This window comes from Ursus maritimus, unplaced genomic scaffold, assembly GCF_017311325.1.
Source record: "Ursus maritimus isolate PB19 unplaced genomic scaffold, ASM1731132v1 scaffold_27, whole genome shotgun sequence".
Classification (NCBI taxonomy): Eukaryota; Metazoa; Chordata; class Mammalia; order Carnivora; family Ursidae; genus Ursus; species Ursus maritimus.
The window spans coordinates 21,583,993-21,601,217 of NW_024425230.1; the positions used below are offsets into that span (position 1 = coordinate 21,583,993).

A 17,225-nucleotide genomic window follows, 5' to 3' on the forward strand; every position below is an offset into this window, starting at 1 on the left:
TAATTTTGGTGTTTATAAAGTATACAGTTGACCCTTGAACAACATGGGTTTGAACTCTGTGAGCCCACTGACACGCAGATTTTTTTCAATAAATACAGTCCAGTCCTGTAAACGTATTTTCTCTTCCTTATGATTTTCTTTCTTTTTTTTTTCCTTAAAAATTTTGTTTATTTATTTGACAGAGAGAGACAGCCAGCAAGAGAGGGAACACAAGCAGGGGGAGTGGGAGAGGAAGAAGCAGGCTCATAGTGGAAGAGCCTGATGTGGGGCTCGATCCCAGAATGCCAGGACCACGCCCTGAGCCGAAGGCAGATGCTTAACGACTGTGCCACCCAGGTGACCCTCTTTCTTATGATTTTCTTAATAACATTTTCCTTTCTCTAGCTTACTTGATTATAAGAAAATACTAGATAATACATACAACACACAAAATGTGTGTTAATTGACTGTTGATGTTATTGGCAAGGCTTTTGGTCATCAGGAGGCTATTAGCAGTTAGGTTTCAGGCAACTCAAAAGTTCTACATGGATTTTTGACAGTGCAGGGGTCAGTGCCCCTAACCCCTGCGTTATTTCAAGGATCAACCATATATATCTTGCCTAGATCTTAGTCCTTTTTTTTTTTTAAGATTTTATTTATTTATTTTAGAGAGTGAGAGAGCAGGGAAAGGAGAAGGAGAGGGACAGGCAGACTCTGTGCTGAGGGTGGAGCCCAATGCGGGGCTCGATCTCACGACCAGATCATGACCTGAGCGGAGACCTAGAGATGGATGCTTAACTGACTGAGCTGCCCAGGTGCCCCAGAACTTAGTCTTTAAATACCGTTCTCCACTGAAAGGAGCCAAGGCTTCTGAGAAATGGCTATCCCAAGGCTGGAACGGTCATGCAAGGGAGGTAGCAAAGACCCATGGGGTGCATCGAAAGGACACAGGAGGCAACCTAAAGGAGCTCTCTTTGCTCGCACATGGGATGATTGGAGTGTCGAAAAAAATGCCAATATGCTAAAATCTGTATCTGCTATCCTGTGGCTTCTAGAGTTCTCCCTTATAAAATAAAAAGAAATGGTGCTTTCATTGCCTCTCAGACCTAGGTGTTCTCAGTTTTCTTTCGCGTTATCCACAATGGCGGGAAGGAAGTTTGCATTGTCTTGGCTCTACTCCAGAAAGGGAGCCAGAATGAGGTACACGGTGATCACACAGTCATCATCAAACCAGAGAGAGAAAGAGAGACGTGTGAAGAGGTGACTGCGGATAGATGGATATGTCTGTGGGAGGGTACTTTGGCTGGAATCTTCCTCTTCCAACCAAAAACCCAACTTAAATAAGTTTAAACAATAAAAAGAAGTTATTGGCTCCCATAGTGAAGACATCTAGACAGTGCTACTCAAAGCATGGTCCGTGGCCTGGAACGGTCCACAAACTGTTACTGTTCCACAGTAAGATGCATCTATACTGTTGAAATGACTGTGTGCCTAATCCTCTTTGTACAAACTTCCTTTCCTCTGTTGTTGATAATAATAAAGAATAATGAGAACACCTGGATTTAAGAGACAACAGAAGTACCACTTTTCATGAGGGAAACTTCTAGAAACCACATGGTTCATTTTTATTGTATGTTACAAAGTATCATTTCATAAGATAACAAGAATATAAAACTGAAAAAAAAAAAACCTGCCTTTGTTACAGTTTGAGAAACACTAGCCTGGAACGGTGGTGATTCACATCCTGGCTGCCCCTTAAACCCACCTGCTAAGTTCTGAAGACCACTCATCCTGGAGCTCATTCCCAAAGATTTTGACTTCACTGGCCTGGGGTGGGACCCAGGCATGGGTATTTTTAGAAGCTTATGGGGTAGCTCTAATGTGTGGCCAGAGTCGAGAACCAGTGGCCTCAGATGAGACTTGATCCAGTGCTCAAGTCATGGACTGTCATCAGAGACCTGTGTTCTCATAGCACTAAATGCTTATGTTAGAAAAGAAGACAGATCTCACACCGCTGACCCCAGCTTCTACCTTAAGAAGCTAGAAAAAGGTGAATAAATTAAATCCAAAAGAAGCAAATAAAAGGACATAGTAAAGATCCAAGAAGATATCAGCGAGATCGGAAAAAGAACAGTAAAGGAAACCAATGAAGCCAAAAGCTGGTTCTTTGAGAAAATCAATGAAATTGATAAACCTCTAGCCAAACTGACCAGGGAAAAAATAGAGAAAACACAATTCACCAATATCAAGAATGAGAGAGGGGACACCATGACAGATTGTACGGATGTGAAAAGGCTAATAAGACAATACTATGAACAACTATATGTCAATAAATTCCGTAATTTAGATGATATGGACTATTTCCCTTTTCTTTTTTTTAAGATTTTTTATTTATTGGAGAGAGAGAGCAAGCAAGAGCACGCGGGGGAGAGGGGCAGAGGGAGAAGCAGACTTCCCACTGAGCAGGGAGCCCAAAACAGGGGTCAATCCCAGGACTCTGCGATCATGACCTGAGCCGAAGGCAGACGCTTATCCGACTGAGCCACCCAGGTATCCTGATACAGACAATTTCCTCAAAATACTCCAACTATCAAAGCCAACTCAGGAAGAAATAGATAACTCGAATAGCCCTATATTTATTAAAGAAATTGAATTCATAGTTAAGAAACCCTCTCACAAAGAGAACTCTGGGCCCAGATGGCTTTACTGGTGAATCCCACCAAACCTTCAGGAAGAAAGAATGCCAGTTCTCCACTCACACTTCCAGAAAACCAAAGAGAACACTTCCCAACTCACTGTTTCTGACCAGCTTTCCCTTGAGACCCAAACTAAAAACATTACAAGAAAATATATATGGAGATCCTTAAAACTTACCGTTCTTCAGAAAGTCATCTCTTGTCACCTTTTCCTCCACAGCTTTTTTGAAAATGGGTTTTTCTAACCCAGGACCTGGACTGTACGTAACTTCAAACTGTACAACACGACCTCCTTCTTCCTACTGCAGATGTTGGACCCAAGGGCAGCCTTTTCACTTATATCAGGACACTGGCTCAAAAGGGTGTGCTGGAACCCTTCTCAGGACGTTGACCTAAGAGACACAAAGGGAAGGAATAGTTGATGGTAGGAGCTGAGGAGGGAGACGCATACTGACCCCACAGCTGTGGCAGCCATATTGGAACCACGAGAAAGAAGAGGAAATGGGTCCAAAGACAGAAGTGGGACAGATAGACAGGCATAGACGGAAATGGCAGGGGGGGGGAGGCCAAGGGGGAGAGAGACAGACAGACAGAGAGAGGGACAGAGAGAGACAGATAGACAGCAAGAGACAGAGACCAAGAGGGAGAGAGAGAGAGACAGCGAGACCGAGTTAGCAATGAGGGAATAAGCCAGTTTCTGTCCCTTGTGAGGCCTTACTCTTCAGAGTCTTTTGGACTCATATAAGACTCTTCCTACTTGACACGGTGAGTAGACTTCCCTTTCCTATAACCCAAACTACCCCGACTAAACAAAATGCTCAATAAAAGCTAAGTTCCTTCCATTCCTGCACATTAAAGCCTTGGTGTCAATTCCTGGCCTAAGGACACCATGGGCTACCTTCTTCATTCCCAAAGGCCTGAAAGATTTAATTGGATTCTCTTTTCTTCTCTTTGTGCTCATTTAAAAAAATTTTTTTTATTGAGGTGTTAACACACATATAGCAAAGCATACAATTCTTAAGTCTGTACCTCAAATAATTTATGCACCCCCCCCGTAACCACCACACAGATACAGAACATTTCTAACACTTACAGAAAGTTGACTCTTTTTCAATTCTCTGTGGAGTTGCAGACCAGATTACGAGCGGTTGTTGTGCGTCCGTGTGCTATGCACTCAGCTGTGTTCTTCCATAATGCACGTGTTAAAACCCTAACCCCCATGTGACTGTATTTGGAGATAGGGTCTTCAGGATGTAATTTAGGTTAAATGAAGTCATAAGGGTGGGGCCCTGATCTAGCACAACTGATGTCCTTGTAGGAAGAAAAGACACCATAGCTCGATCTCTCCTCCCCCTGCCCCTCACCTGCGTGCACAGCGACAGGGTCCCGTGAGCACACTGAGATGGTGGCCCCCTGCCTACGCGCCAGGAGAAGAGGCCTCATAATGAAGTCTACCTTGCTGGCACCTTGATCTTGGACTTCCAGCCTCCAGACCAGGAGGATATACATTTCTGTTGTTTCAGCCACTGAGTCTGTGGCATTTTGTTGTGGCAGTTCAAGCAGATTAATACACCTTGTGACCCGCACAGAGAACAAAGAGAGGAGAAAGGCGTCTCAAACAGAAAAGTACTCTTGATAGGAGCTCAGGCAAGTGATGGCACGATCCAGGCGGGTGGCCGGCGCCCAGCGTGGGGCGGGAGGAGAGTGCAGGCAGCACAGCCGGCAGGCCCACAGCCCCTCTGGCCACCGGGTGTAGTCCACCTCTAGGCTGGCTTGGACGTACTGCACAGAGACATTTGATAAATTTGGAACCGTAGTTAAATGTCAACTGACAGCCTCTCATTCATCTGTCCCCTAGGAAGTGCTCCAAGACAGCCCAGCAATCCAATAGGGCTTGTACTTGATTTTCCTGAGCCAAATGTGAGCCTGGTGGGCAGACCCATCTGAGCCTCGACTTGTAGGAAACATGGAGCCCTCACTGTGCAATGGGCTGAGTGCACTTGACCAGCCAGACGACACCGGGCCCCCTCTGGAAACAACGCACTGTCCTGCCCCAGCTCCGCTCTGGTATGAACTGGGAGCTCCTCTTCACCTGGACCTCAGTGAAGCCTTACCACAGGTAGCTGGGAGGGGTCCGTCCCGGTCCAGGCCCTGTTACTTTGTCATTGTCCCAGGCTTCTGTGTCCTAAGATGGCCACTCACTAAACTTGTAACTCCTGTGTCAGAGCTGACGTATCAGCAACAGAGAGCTTCTGGTCTCTCTCTCTCTGCACTTGCCATCTTTCTTTCTTTTTTCTTTTTTTTTTAATTTCATTTTTATGTAATTTCTGCCCCCAATGTGGGGCTCGAACTCACAACCCTGAGATTAAGAGTTGCACCCTCCACTGACTGAGCAGATGCCCCATGCAACTGCTGTATTTCTGTTGCTAGAGCTTTCCTGTCCTTTTTCTTGCTGCTGTGATTTCTCTTCCTACTCCTTCCTGCAATGCTGAGAGGCAACCCCTTCACCCGCCTGCAACGAGACTGAGAGACAGGGCCATCCCGTCTGGGTTGCTGTGGCGGAAAGTGTGGGAAGGATACACCCCAGACTCAAGGTAGCAGGTGCCTCGAGGCAGGGGGAGGGGGTGCAGTCAGCGAGGGACATTCTGGGGGCTTCGACTCTCTTGGTGATAGGGACATGAGCGTTCTGTATTAGTCTTAATGCCTTTTTGTAGATATTTCCTAAAAGCTTTGTAAAAAGATGAATACAAAGAAAAGCCGTATCTATGAATATTACAAATGCTGCGTGGGGCAAAACTGCCAGGCCATGTGCAGACACCACCATCTCCCTAATAGAGCCGAGGCCCCTGCTTCCCTCCCAGTGGAGCCCTGTGGCACCCCACAGACTGGGCCATCGACGGTGCTGGAACCTCTGCGCAAGTGAGTCCAGGGTCCCGGGAAATGTCGCCCTCGGGCCTCAGCATTCGTGTGCCCCGCTCAGGCTGCAGAGAGCACGGACTCCTCCAGGCAGTGGTCGGGGCTTCTTGTTCATCCCAGAACATGATGGACTCGGCCAAGCGGGACAAAACACCAAGCATACAAACAAAACCAAAATCCTAGCCCTTGCTTCTGGTCCTTGGGGGACCGTTTGATATTCTGCCACCACAAAGAAGGGGAGCATGGATGTGAGGACCCCTGTTCCCTGGCATGCCACCCCAGTAGATCTCCCTGGGAAGCTCTCCCCCTTTGCCCACAGCAGCTTTTCAAAACTCCCTCTCAGGGCGCCTGGGTGGCTCAGTCTGTTCAGCGTCTGCCTTCGGCTCAGGTCATGATCTCAGGGTCCTGGGATCGAGCCCCGAGTCGGGCTCCTTGCTTAGTGGGGAGCCTGCTTCTCCCTCTGCCTGCTGCTCCCCCTGCTTGTGCTTGCTCTCTCTGACAAATAAATACATAAAATCTTTTAAAAAAGTGAAAAAAATTAGGAGTTTATTTATTTATTTGAGAGAGATAGTGAGAGAGCACACAAGCAGAGGGGAGCCCTTGGTGGGGTTTTGAATCATAAACAGATATTTTTTCTTTCCTGAAAGGGAAGCAAACAATACAGTTGCATGGCAGTGTCATAGGGTTTTCAGGTCTTTGGAGAACTGGAACCACAGGGGCTCCTGGACCATCGTCAAAGCCCAGTTTCTAGAAAGCATTGTCTCCCGTTCTGTATTTCCACATCTGTCATTTCTACCCACCTACCGAGGCAGCCCTCCCCTGGGACCTCACCCACTTCCTCGCCACGCTACCCAACAGACGCTGTTCCGCCTCAGCATTCCTGGTTTCCCAGGGCCGTTGGACATGTGCGGCCTCTTCTTCCTTGAAACACCCCCTTTCCTCAGCGTGTGGGACACCACCTTCCCAGGCACCTCTTCCCTTCTGTGTCCACCCCGCCCCGGGGGCCTTGGTCACTCAGTGTCAGCCTGGGATATTCAGCAAGGGGCTCCCTCGAAATCTCGGTGCACGGCCTACATCACAACTGGTGGAGTGCGGAGGCCTCCCCCAGGACTCTTCTGATCTCCAGACACTCTCGGGACTCTCTTGGGATCTGGCTTCCTTGCGTGTTGCCTGTCTGTCCGCACTGTGTGGACACTAATGAAAAATGCGACCTCTTCTCTGGTTTCCCACACCGTGTGATCATACCCCACTGCGGGGTTATTAGACTCTGCCAACGGTTGTGGGCGTGTTCCAGGTCAGCGGTCACGTTAGGCCTTGCCCAGCCTCCCACCATCTTGCCCACCCTGCTTTACCTTTCGTCTTTCTGTGGCAACTCCCAAACCTCCCCATCACCTGAAGAATCTCCTGGCCTCTGAAGCTTGAGGTCTGCTGACACCCAGCCCCTCGGGAGTGGGGGTTTCACCTTCGAAAACAAACGCTTAGTACGATTTGTAATAGAAATTCTGAAGCCAACTATTTAAAAAACATATTTCTTGGGGGGCACCTGGGTGGCTCAGTTGGTTAAGCGGCCAACTCTTGATTTCGACTCAGGTCATCATCTCGGGGTCCTGGGATCGAGCCCCATATTGAGCTCTGTGCTCAGTGGGGAGTCTGCTAGAGACTCTCTCTCCTTCTGCCCCTCCCTCCATTCACGCTCTTTCTCTCCTTCTTTCTAAATAAAATCTTAAAAAAACAAAATAAAAAATACATTTCTCCACCCTGTTCCAGCCCTGCTGTTTCCTCCTTGCTGCAGACCCACACATCCCACAGATACCTCTCAGACTCAGTGTGTCCAAACCAGAGCTCATCATCTCCCCTGGAAGCCAGCTACTCCTTCTCTCTACTCCCATGATTGGCATCTGTGCCGGTCAGGTGCCTGGGGTTTCCCAGACTGATCGGTCCAGACCTGCACCATTTCTTCTCGGGAAACTGCTTCGGGGCTGCCCCTTCCATCCGTCCTCACAAGGTAGCCACAGGCATGGCTCTCAAATACAATCTGACCGTGACACTGCTCTGCGCTGAACTCCCCTGTGGCTCCCACGTCTGCTGACATCCCAGCTCATGTCCCACTGCCCCCCAACCCCTCAGCCCCCTCTCCATCCCTCAGCCCACTCTCAGCTCTCAGTGTCCCGTCCCTTTGCTGTCTCAGGCTTGTTCTTCAACTCCCACTTTTGTCTCTTAGTTCTTCCAGAAATCTTTCCGCATCCCCCCCACGTGGGGTTAGGTGCCCTTCCCATGACGGGTGGGGTATTAACAGCATCTTCGGCAGTCAGAATAATGTAAACCCTATAGATTTAATTAGAATTGTGCTAGAATTCTCTTGGGACGGGAAGGGACGGGGAGACGTGTGTTTACGTGTGGGTGTTGTAGTGTGCAGGGGGAGAGGTGTGTGATAAGAGCTTTATCTTCGACTTCCACAGCCAAACGAGGTCGGGAATCAGGAAAGGATGGTTCAAATGGAAACACCAATGAATAATCATGTGAGCTCCTCATTGAGAATTATGGAGGTAAATACCAAAAGAACTACCTTAAGAATGTGAACTTTGCGGGGCTGAACCAGGGCACTGTTGCTGTTTAACCAATATTTATTATACAACTGACCAAATGAAAATTAAATTAGGACAATAACTGAAAGGGATCAACTCAGAGCCACTGCGCTGGGGCTAGGCGGGTGGGTACCACCCATCCCGGGGACTGTGACAGCCCCGTTGGAAACTAGACGAACCATGGTTTCAAGAAATGCCCAGGAAGTGAGAGGAGAACCGCCAAATGCGGCCACTTGAACAACACTTAGTCTCTCTGTGATTCAGGAAGGGAGAATTTTGCTGCATTTCGTTTCTGTAACGTGGAATCTCTCTTTTGCAGTTTGTTGGGCGTTCAGAAGCTGGAAGAGGCTGGAGTCTCTCCCCCGGGCTGTGTTCCCTGAACCCTATAGATTGTCACTGACCCACATCTAAAAAGCTGTGGGTGTTGAGCGGTTTTTCCTGGCTGCACGTGAGCCTTCCCGTCCTCCAGAGACAGGTGAGGGGGTGGAGGTCTCGGTAAGGCGCGCAGGAAGAATCACGGTTCCCAGAGCTGTCTCGGGACAATATGGAGGATTTTTTCATACGTGATTCTGGCCATCTTAACACAAGGAAACGGCATGTTTTGGTTAGGTCCTTCCCAGGCCAAGTTTCTCCGCAGATTTTCAGCAATGTCAATGCATGATATACAATTATAGTAGCTTTAAATTAGGAAGAGGCCGCGCAAAGATGCTAATGCATTTGCTGCATTTAGAAAAGACTTCAGCCCGAATCATGTAGAACAGGGACCTATGTTACTATTTTATTTCATAGTCACATGTGAGATATGTCTTTTTTAAGCCTTAGAAATTTGTATATATTTATAAAACCTGCAAAAGGGAGCATTACACGTGGGGCCCGCCCCAGAGATTTCCAAGAACACCTCTTCTGTGGCATTTGTAACATAGAAGACTTTTTGGAGGTGTAACCCCAGGGTTTGCCCCTGTAGCTGAGAATTCTTACATCCACCGCCGTTCCCAAGAGTGGGTCCTGCTGTCCCCCGCCCCACGCCCATGCAAGCATGCTCCCAGAGCCACAGGAGAGCCGGGACGGCTGACCCAGAGGAAGTCCCCGGAGGCTGAGCCAAGAGCCCTCTCTGTCCTGCGGATTCTGTGAATTCAGAACTGGGACACCTGGAGACGGGGTCAGCTAGTAGAGGCACCAAACGTGTCAGGGTCATGAAAAGAACCGTCATGGTTCAGCAGAGATGAGAAAGCCGCTCTGCAAAGAGGGAGAGAGGAAAAGCAGATGCTCTGGGCAAGCAGAGAGGGGAGATCTCGTGTCCTCAGAGAGGCCAGCTGGCAGACACCTACATGGACCAGGAGACAGAGGGACAGCAAGACAGAGAGAGACAGACACACAGACCAAGAAGACGAAGGGACAGAAGACTGGCCTTGGCTCCCCACACATCCCCCTCCCCGCGGGCCTGGCTCCTCTCCGCCAGCATCCCCGAGCCGGCCCCGCCACCAGCGGGCACTTCATCCTTTTCTCCTAACCTGATGGATGGGACTCTGTCCCTTTCAGTACAGTCCCTGGGTGAGTCAGTCACCAGACAGTGCTTGGCATGGAAGGGAGCTGGGGCTGCTGTTTTGTGTCTGTTCTGGTAATCTATTTTTATCCTTTTTTGGGGTGGAGTGGGGGGTGGGGGGAACACTCGGTGCTTTCTTTCCCCCAGAGGGCTGGGAATTAAGCATGTCAGTCAGTATAATAAAACTCCCCAAATATGTCTCTTTGTTCAGACAATGGTATTTTTTCCCTAGTCATTAAGTCTGTAAGAGTGACACTTAAGTGACTGGGTTTTTATTTTTGTCCCCAAGGTACAAAAAGTACTGCTTACTTTCTTACTGTGTACAGGCGGGTGATGTGTCCAAGGCGAATGTTCCGGAGTCTCGGAGAGCCGGGAATGGTTGATCTGTGTAGAGATCTGCCCTGGTCACCACGTCTGCAGAGTCACAACCCCACAATGACACGTTTTGAGACGTCTGCCCACCAGCTTGTAGCGCATAGTGGGTACTCAACAAACACATTTGAAAGGGTGGGCAAGGGACGTACACATGAGGGCTGTGGATGGAACGAGGCCACAGCGGGCAGGGGAGGAGGAAGGAGAGCAGGGGGCTGAGGCCCTGGGCTTCAGGGGTGCTCTCTCCATTGCTTTTCCTGCTCTGCAGGCATGCTGAGGTTGGGCGGGGGGCAAGCCTCTGCTCACCTCTGGTCTGGCTTACCTGGAAGAGCATAAGGCTGGTCCACGTCCACAGGGGCTGAGCTCTGGAGGGAGGCCACAAGGGGTCCTGGAGAGGCACCAGCCTGCCCGTCCCACCTCACAACGAACACAGACATGCTGGCTGGATTCTGATGATGTCATCACCATGAAGCCCTCCACGGCCTCCAGGGTCCCTGCCCCAACTCTGCCAGGGTGAACGGGTGCCCAGCCTGAGCCTGCCCCAGGGCACAGAGTGATCACAGGTTCTGGGAAGACTGTCTTGTGAGTCACCACCCAGGGCCAAGGGGCCTGCAGTGTCACAGGGCTGTAGCTGCCCGGAGTGGGCCGTGACCTCCCCAGTGGGCCTCCAGGGAGGGTCGAGGCTGCCCTGCCAGGCCCACCAACGTCCTAGCGGCGAGGCCAACCCTGCTCTGTGCATTGATTCAGTCTTCCTTCACTTGTCACTCCAGGCCTGGGAGAAAGAACAGGGTGGGCAGGGCTCAGAAGGTGTTCCCAAGGCGAGGTGGTGAGGCGTTGGTGGAGGGAGGAAGTGCTGTCCCTCTGCAGGTGGCCCCAGGAGGCCAATTTTCCTTGTTCGCATTGGAGATTTCCTCCCATTGTCTTCTGAGCTTCAGGAGTCCTGGGACCTCTCATTCCCTCAAGGACTCTGTGATTTTCATTCTATTGTCTCAGGTGGTGACTGTTGCCCTGTGAAGTTCAAAGCTGTCTTGGTTATCAAGATTTTGGAAAATATCAAGACTTTGGAAAATTATTTAACTTTGTGTTTGCTGCTTAAAATTTGGGAGAAGTCTTTATTTTTTTCCATCAAGTTTAGGGATCTCACTAAGTTGTATCTGAAGGTTAGTGGGCTTCTCATTTTAATTAGTGCAAGATGACCTGTCTCAGTTCATTATAAAGTCTTTCATTTATTTAACAAATATTAAAGGCTTACTATGAGCTAGGCACTGTTTAGGGTTTTGTTTGGTTGGTTTTTTATAAGATTTTATTTATTTATTTATTTGAGAATGAGAGAGGGCACAGGTGCAGCATGGGAGGGGCAGAGGCAAAGGGAGAAGCAGACTCCTTGCCGAGCAAGGAGCCCAACTCGGGGCTCGATCCTAGGACCTGAGCCGAAGGCAGATGCTTAACCCACTGAGCCCCTCAGGTACCCCTATTTGTTTGTTTGTTTGTTTGTTTGTTTTAAAGTAAGCTCTGGGCCCTACATGGGTTTGAACTCAGGACCTGGAGATCAAGAGTCACATGCCCATGGGACTGAGCCAGCTGGTGCTTCTGGACGAGGCACTGTTTTAAATTCTGGGGAGACAGCCGTGAAGAAAACAGACAAGACTCTCTGCCTCTGTGTGTGTGTGTGTGTGTGTGTGTGTGTGTGTGTGTGTGACAGACAGCAGGTGGCGGGGAGAGAGGAGGGAAAGGTGCAGGAAGGGAGGAAGAGGAGGAAAGACCGAGAGGGAGAGAGAAAATAAACACATTTTGATGATTGATTCTGTTCCACTTGATTTATTCAGAAATTTCAGGGACTTTTCTGTTCCCCTGTATGTTCACACTTTCTCCTGGAAGTCTGGCACGGTCCCCAGCTTTCCTTCCCTCTCTCCAGTAATGTCCCCCACACGCCACAAAAGTTTCTCTTGTCTCTCTTCTGTTTTATCGTCCAGCCTCCTGTAATCCTATTAACCGTAGCTTCCGTGACAAGCTGAGGTGATGGCCCCCAGCTCCCCTGCACTGTCCTTGTCTCACCCCACCCCCACAATAGGTAAGAGCTGTTTTCTAAAATCTTCTTTCCATTCATCTGAGAGATCTATGTCGGAGAACAGGGTCATCAACAAGATTTCACTGCTTTCTCCTTCGACTTCTGCGCTCGGGGCTTTCTCGCTGGAATCAGGTTCATTTTCTTGCTCTTCTATTCAGACTTCTATTCAGATTTACACAATTCATGTGTAAATCCAGTAAGAGCAAGTGGATGTTTAAAAACAGCACCAAACCTCGTAATATGTATGTGTTCAAAAGGGAAGAGAAAGAGGAAAACAGAAAGCGGGGTGGGGGGAGGACAATGAAGGTGCTCAGGGCCCCTCAGGGAGCAGCAGGAACAAGGTGTGATGGGACCCCTGTGCCTCTGAGGCTGTGAGCATTGCACGTGTGCTCTCCCTACCACACGCCCCACAAGGCAATCCAGCCGGGCCTGCTGCTCCGCCAGGGAAACATCCATCTGGCCCCACTTAGAAGGGAAACCGGCTGCCCTGGATTTTTCCTGGGTGATGCGGTACCGGAGAGAAATTTATGGTAACATAAGGGAGTTTCGTGAGTAACTGACTAGACGGCACAACGTCTTACACGGAGACTCTAGAACCCCATCCTCAGCTGAGATGTGACCTCACTGTACTAGACACGTCACCACCCCACACACACCTGGGATCTTGCAGCCCCTTCTGACGGACTGACGCCGGCAGACACCTCTCCCCAGAGCCTCCAGTTTACAGGCCCTCCTGACAAGGGATGGCTTGGTACAAATAGATAAGATGACCGATTGGATTCCTCCTCTTGGAATCCGAAATTGGGAATAGCCAAAGACTAAGGCAATTAGCCAAAGGAGCTGAGGCTTGAAAGTCACGCACTGCCATTTCTGCAGGTCACGTGGGAGGGGACGTTGTGCACACAGTTCACTAACCTGACTCAGCCTGGCTCCCGGGATGTGCCAGGCACCGTTCTAGGTACTGAGGATGTAGAGAGAAACAAGGCCCTTGTTCTCATGGCACTCACCCAGAGGCAAGCAATCAGTACGTGAGCAAGCTGGTCAGAGTGGCAGCAAGCCCTCAAGCTTTGGAGCAAAGCAAACTCTTTCACAAGTAACCACTTTCCTTTGGAGAAACAGCTCTCGGCTGGCTCCTGGGTTTTGCAGTTGTTTGTAAGTGTAAGCAGGAAAGGAGGGCTGATGATGAGGTGAAGAACTGTGGAGGATTATGTCCCCAATTCACTTTGGCCTCCCCGAGCCATGGAATACTCCTTCTTGGTTTCGAGAATTCCCCACCTTATGAACTCACAGCTCCCCGGGGTGGAAGCCAGGTCAGTCCCCCGTCTTGCTCCAGATGGGCCAGAGCAGGTGACACAAGATGCCATCAATCAGAGGGACCTGCGTGAGGCTAAGGGACACTGAGAAGCAGGTGCCAAGGAACCTTCTCTGGAGGATACAGCAGATCCATCCGGCTCCCAGGGGCGGCAGCAACGGGTGTCCCCATGGTGGTCTCCAGCTTCAGGTGCCCACCTGGGCAACGGCGGTGTGTGTGTGTCTGTGTGTGTGTGTGTGTGTATGTGTGCGTGCAGCGGGGCTCATACAAGGACTGATCCATGCAAATACCAACCTACATGTTGGTAGGTTCTCCGAATGGGCCATCAAAAGACTCTACCAGCACCTAATGACCACGGCATACAGGAACACCCCTTTCCCTCTGCCAACACTAGATATTATCAATTTTTAAATCTGCATTTCTCTGATCCCTAGTGAGCATACATGTCCCTTCTCAACTAGCAGCCATTTGAATTCTCCTGTGAGTTGCCTGTTCTTGTCCTTCGACCATTTGTATATTGGAATATAAAGCTTTATATGTGCTATAAGGGCCTCTCTGTATTTTAGGGTCTTTACATATGTTGCACCTGTTGTCTGTACGTTATCTTTTATCTTGAAATGGTTTCTAGTGCTACATAAGTTTTAAATTTCTGAGGCCGAATTTGTCCATTTTTCCCTTTGGGGTTTCTGGATTTTGTGTCTTGCTTTAGGAAGGTTTTCCCCACTCCAAAAATGTAAAAAATATATTTTATCATATTTTCTTCCAGTCCCTTAAATGCCATTTGCTAGCTCCTGTCAAATTGCCCTCCAGAAGGGTTGTGCTGATTTACACCCGCCTGTTTGCCCACAGCCTCACCAGCCCTGAGCTCTGCAGTCTTTCCAAATCTTCGCTAATTCTGAACCACCGGTATCTCCCTGTTTTAATTAGCATCTCTTAATTAAGAGTGAGGTCCAGAACCTTTTTCATATGGGTATTAGTTCTCTGTACGTCATTCTCTGGGAACTGCTGGATCCTATCTCCGTCCCAGTTTTTCAGCTGGGCGTTGGCCTTTATCTTATTGATAAAGGGTTCATTGTTTACAAAGGAAATGAGCCCCATGTCCCACCCCATCCCTCCAGTTTGTCCTTCTCTCTCTGCTGTCCGCTAGAGGGTCTGTCGCCAGCTGCTGGGCGAGGTGGATGGGGGAGGAGCAAGCCCTCACCACACCACACCTGTCACCCGGTCAGCTCCCAGGACCTCACTCCCCCCACACCCAGTGCACCCCTAAAGCCAGCCCCCTCCCTTCCGGGCACCCTCTCTGAACATTTAAGTTTAGATTTTTACCTTCAACTCAGTCCCATCTGTTCGCCTTTCATTTTCTACCATCCTTCATTTCTCATCATCTCTGATACTGAAGGATATCGGTTTGCAGTTTCTAGTCCTATGACAGAGCCTTTAAATACATATCTTCTGGGTCACGTTTGGAGGGTGGGGTTGGAGCGCAGAGGTCAGAACAGGTTCTCCAGCAGCCATCTTGACGCCAGCTCGCCGCCGTTAACACTGACGCACTCTTACAACGTGGTTCTCTTCCTGTTTCTTGTGGGTGGCAATTTGATTTTCTCTTGTGCATCAACTGGACAAAAAAAAAAAATATATATATATATATATATATTTTAAATGTTCTCCAAGTTTTCAGGTCTGGAATCATGTCACCTGGAAATAATGATCATCTTACCACAAAACATTTTAATAAGCCACAACACACATTCACACAAACTACATGACCAGGCAGACCATTTTGAATTGGAGAAGAGAAAAAAAAATCAACTTCTGGACCAGAGGCTGCTGATCGGCATGGGGGCCGTAAAGGTGCATAAGGGCAGTGGGAGGACACCAGGGCCGCTCTTTGCAAGCAGCAGTCCCATCTCTGCTTCGCATTCAATCTTCAGGTACGGCTTTTTAGGGCAGTCACTTATATTAATGTTGGTAATCAACAGATGTAACAATAATATTCACGATCGGTCAGAGGCATCGCTCAGGCCTCCTTGAGCGTGGGACCACAGGCATGTCGGAAACGCTGGGCGCCTTCTCGTCCTCTTCTTGTGCTTTTCTCTCTTGGTTTGTTTTGTTTTGTTTTTCAGAGAGTGAGAGATGGGGGCGGGGGGGGGGGGCAGAGGGCAAGGGAGAGAATCTCAAGCAGGCTCCCCGCCCAGCACAGAGTCCCACACAGGGCTCCATCCAGGACCCCGAGATCACGACCTGAGCCGAAACCAAGAGCTGGATCCTTAACGGACTGAGCCACCTCTTTTTTGGTTTTTAATTCATCGTTTCCCCTCTCTGCATTTGGTTCTTTCAAAGTCTCTAAGTCTCCCCTGCACCTTGCCCTCACCCTTCCCTACCTGCTTCCATGCCTTCCGCGGTGTGTTCCACAGAACGTCAGTCTCACGAGGTGGTCCCACCAAAAGGACTCCGGCTCAAACACATTCCAGAAACGTGGCCTTCCGCGTCCTTCCGCGTCAGCCTCCGGGAAGCCCTTCCGTGAGACAGGTCATCCCTGCGCGTGCGCGGCCAGCAGCCCGGGCCTGCGGGGAAACTCGTCCGTGCATCCCTCATGAGCATTCCCCTGAGCCGGTGATTGCCAGGCCTTGCCGGGGAGGTGGCGAGAGGTGTGTGACAGTGTGACACTGGGAATTCCCCAGAGCTGGGCCAGGGACAGCTAGAACCTGGAGCAGGAAGTGAGGTGTCTCGCCAGCTCCCACCGCCACCGCCTGATCCAACAGAGTAAGGCAAGGCAGGGACAGCTAGGGGAGGACAGGTGGCAGGACAGCCATCCAGGCCGGGGACCAGACGGAGCTGCAGCGATTCCCACTCAAGAAGCACAGTCTCGGTGAGTCTTCACCCCAGGGCCCCTAGGAGGCAGTGGGTGGGGCAGCACACACTGGGAAGAACTGCTGAAAAACCAGGCAGGATACTGGCCGCTCAGGGGCCTCGGAACCTTCCCTCCAGGGCACTGCCATGAATGGGGCTCAATTTCAGTGACACTCAGACTCTGTCTCTTCCGTTCAAACCTCAAACTCCCCGGAGAGAACATCTGATAAGGCAAGCATCACCAGGGGCCTGGGGCTGCACTGGCCTGGCTTCTGGAAGGGGGGTTCCAGCAGACTCCAGCCTGCCAGGCTGCCCTGCGGTAAGGCCAGCCCGGGCAAGGTGCAGGGCTCATGGAGCGCAAAGAAGGCCCCGCGGAAGCCGGCTGAGGGAGAGTCAGGACTTACCAGGCCAGGCTTCGAGCAGATGAAGACTAAGCATCCTCTGAGTCCGTGCGGGGCTCCGGAACCGGGAAAGAGCTGAGGGTGGCCCCTGCGCCCTGGCCAGATGGGCGAGTCACCCCAGTGCCTTCGGGAGAGGGGGTGGAGGCCCAGCCAGGACCCCTCCGTGTGCTGAGAAAACTCTGTGCCGTGCTCCTTGTAGAGCGTGAGCTTGGTCTTCTCAACAAATCCTTCTGTTGTGTTTCTGGAGTCTAGGAGAAAGGACCGGTTTAATAAAAAGAATCACAGCCAACATGACAGGTGACAGCTCGGAAGCGCTCACTAGGGCAGCTGCATCCCTGTTTTCCAGCTGCGGAGACTGAGACCACCTCCTTGGCCAGCTCCACAGCCAGGATGGGTAGGGACGCGTGCGAACCCAGGTCTCTGACTGCAGAGCCCATGAACTCGGCCCCGGAGCAATACCGCCTGTAGACCTTGTTCCTTGTGCACAAGCTGACCACACGTTTCCG

General features: G+C 50.2%; 1 long non-coding RNA gene across 3 annotated transcripts; it reads right to left on the reverse strand.

Moving 5' to 3' along the window:
- Nucleotides 1–351: 351 nt before the first annotated feature.
- On the reverse strand, nucleotides 352–16,957 carry LOC103660201. 3 transcript variants are annotated; one of them, XR_567732.2, is made up of 5 exons: nucleotides 15,850–16,957; nucleotides 14,795–15,083; nucleotides 10,414–11,099; nucleotides 10,029–10,133; nucleotides 352–3,067 (listed from the first exon to the last, which is right to left on the reverse strand). It is a non-coding gene; the product is annotated as an uncharacterized LOC103660201 (long non-coding RNA). The 3 variants fall into 3 exon arrangements; XR_567731.2 differs by lacking the exon at nucleotides 352–3,067 and adding an exon at nucleotides 8,201–8,753; XR_005838075.1 differs by lacking the exon at nucleotides 352–3,067 and adding an exon at nucleotides 8,201–9,412.
- Nucleotides 16,958–17,225: the final 268 nt, after the last annotated feature.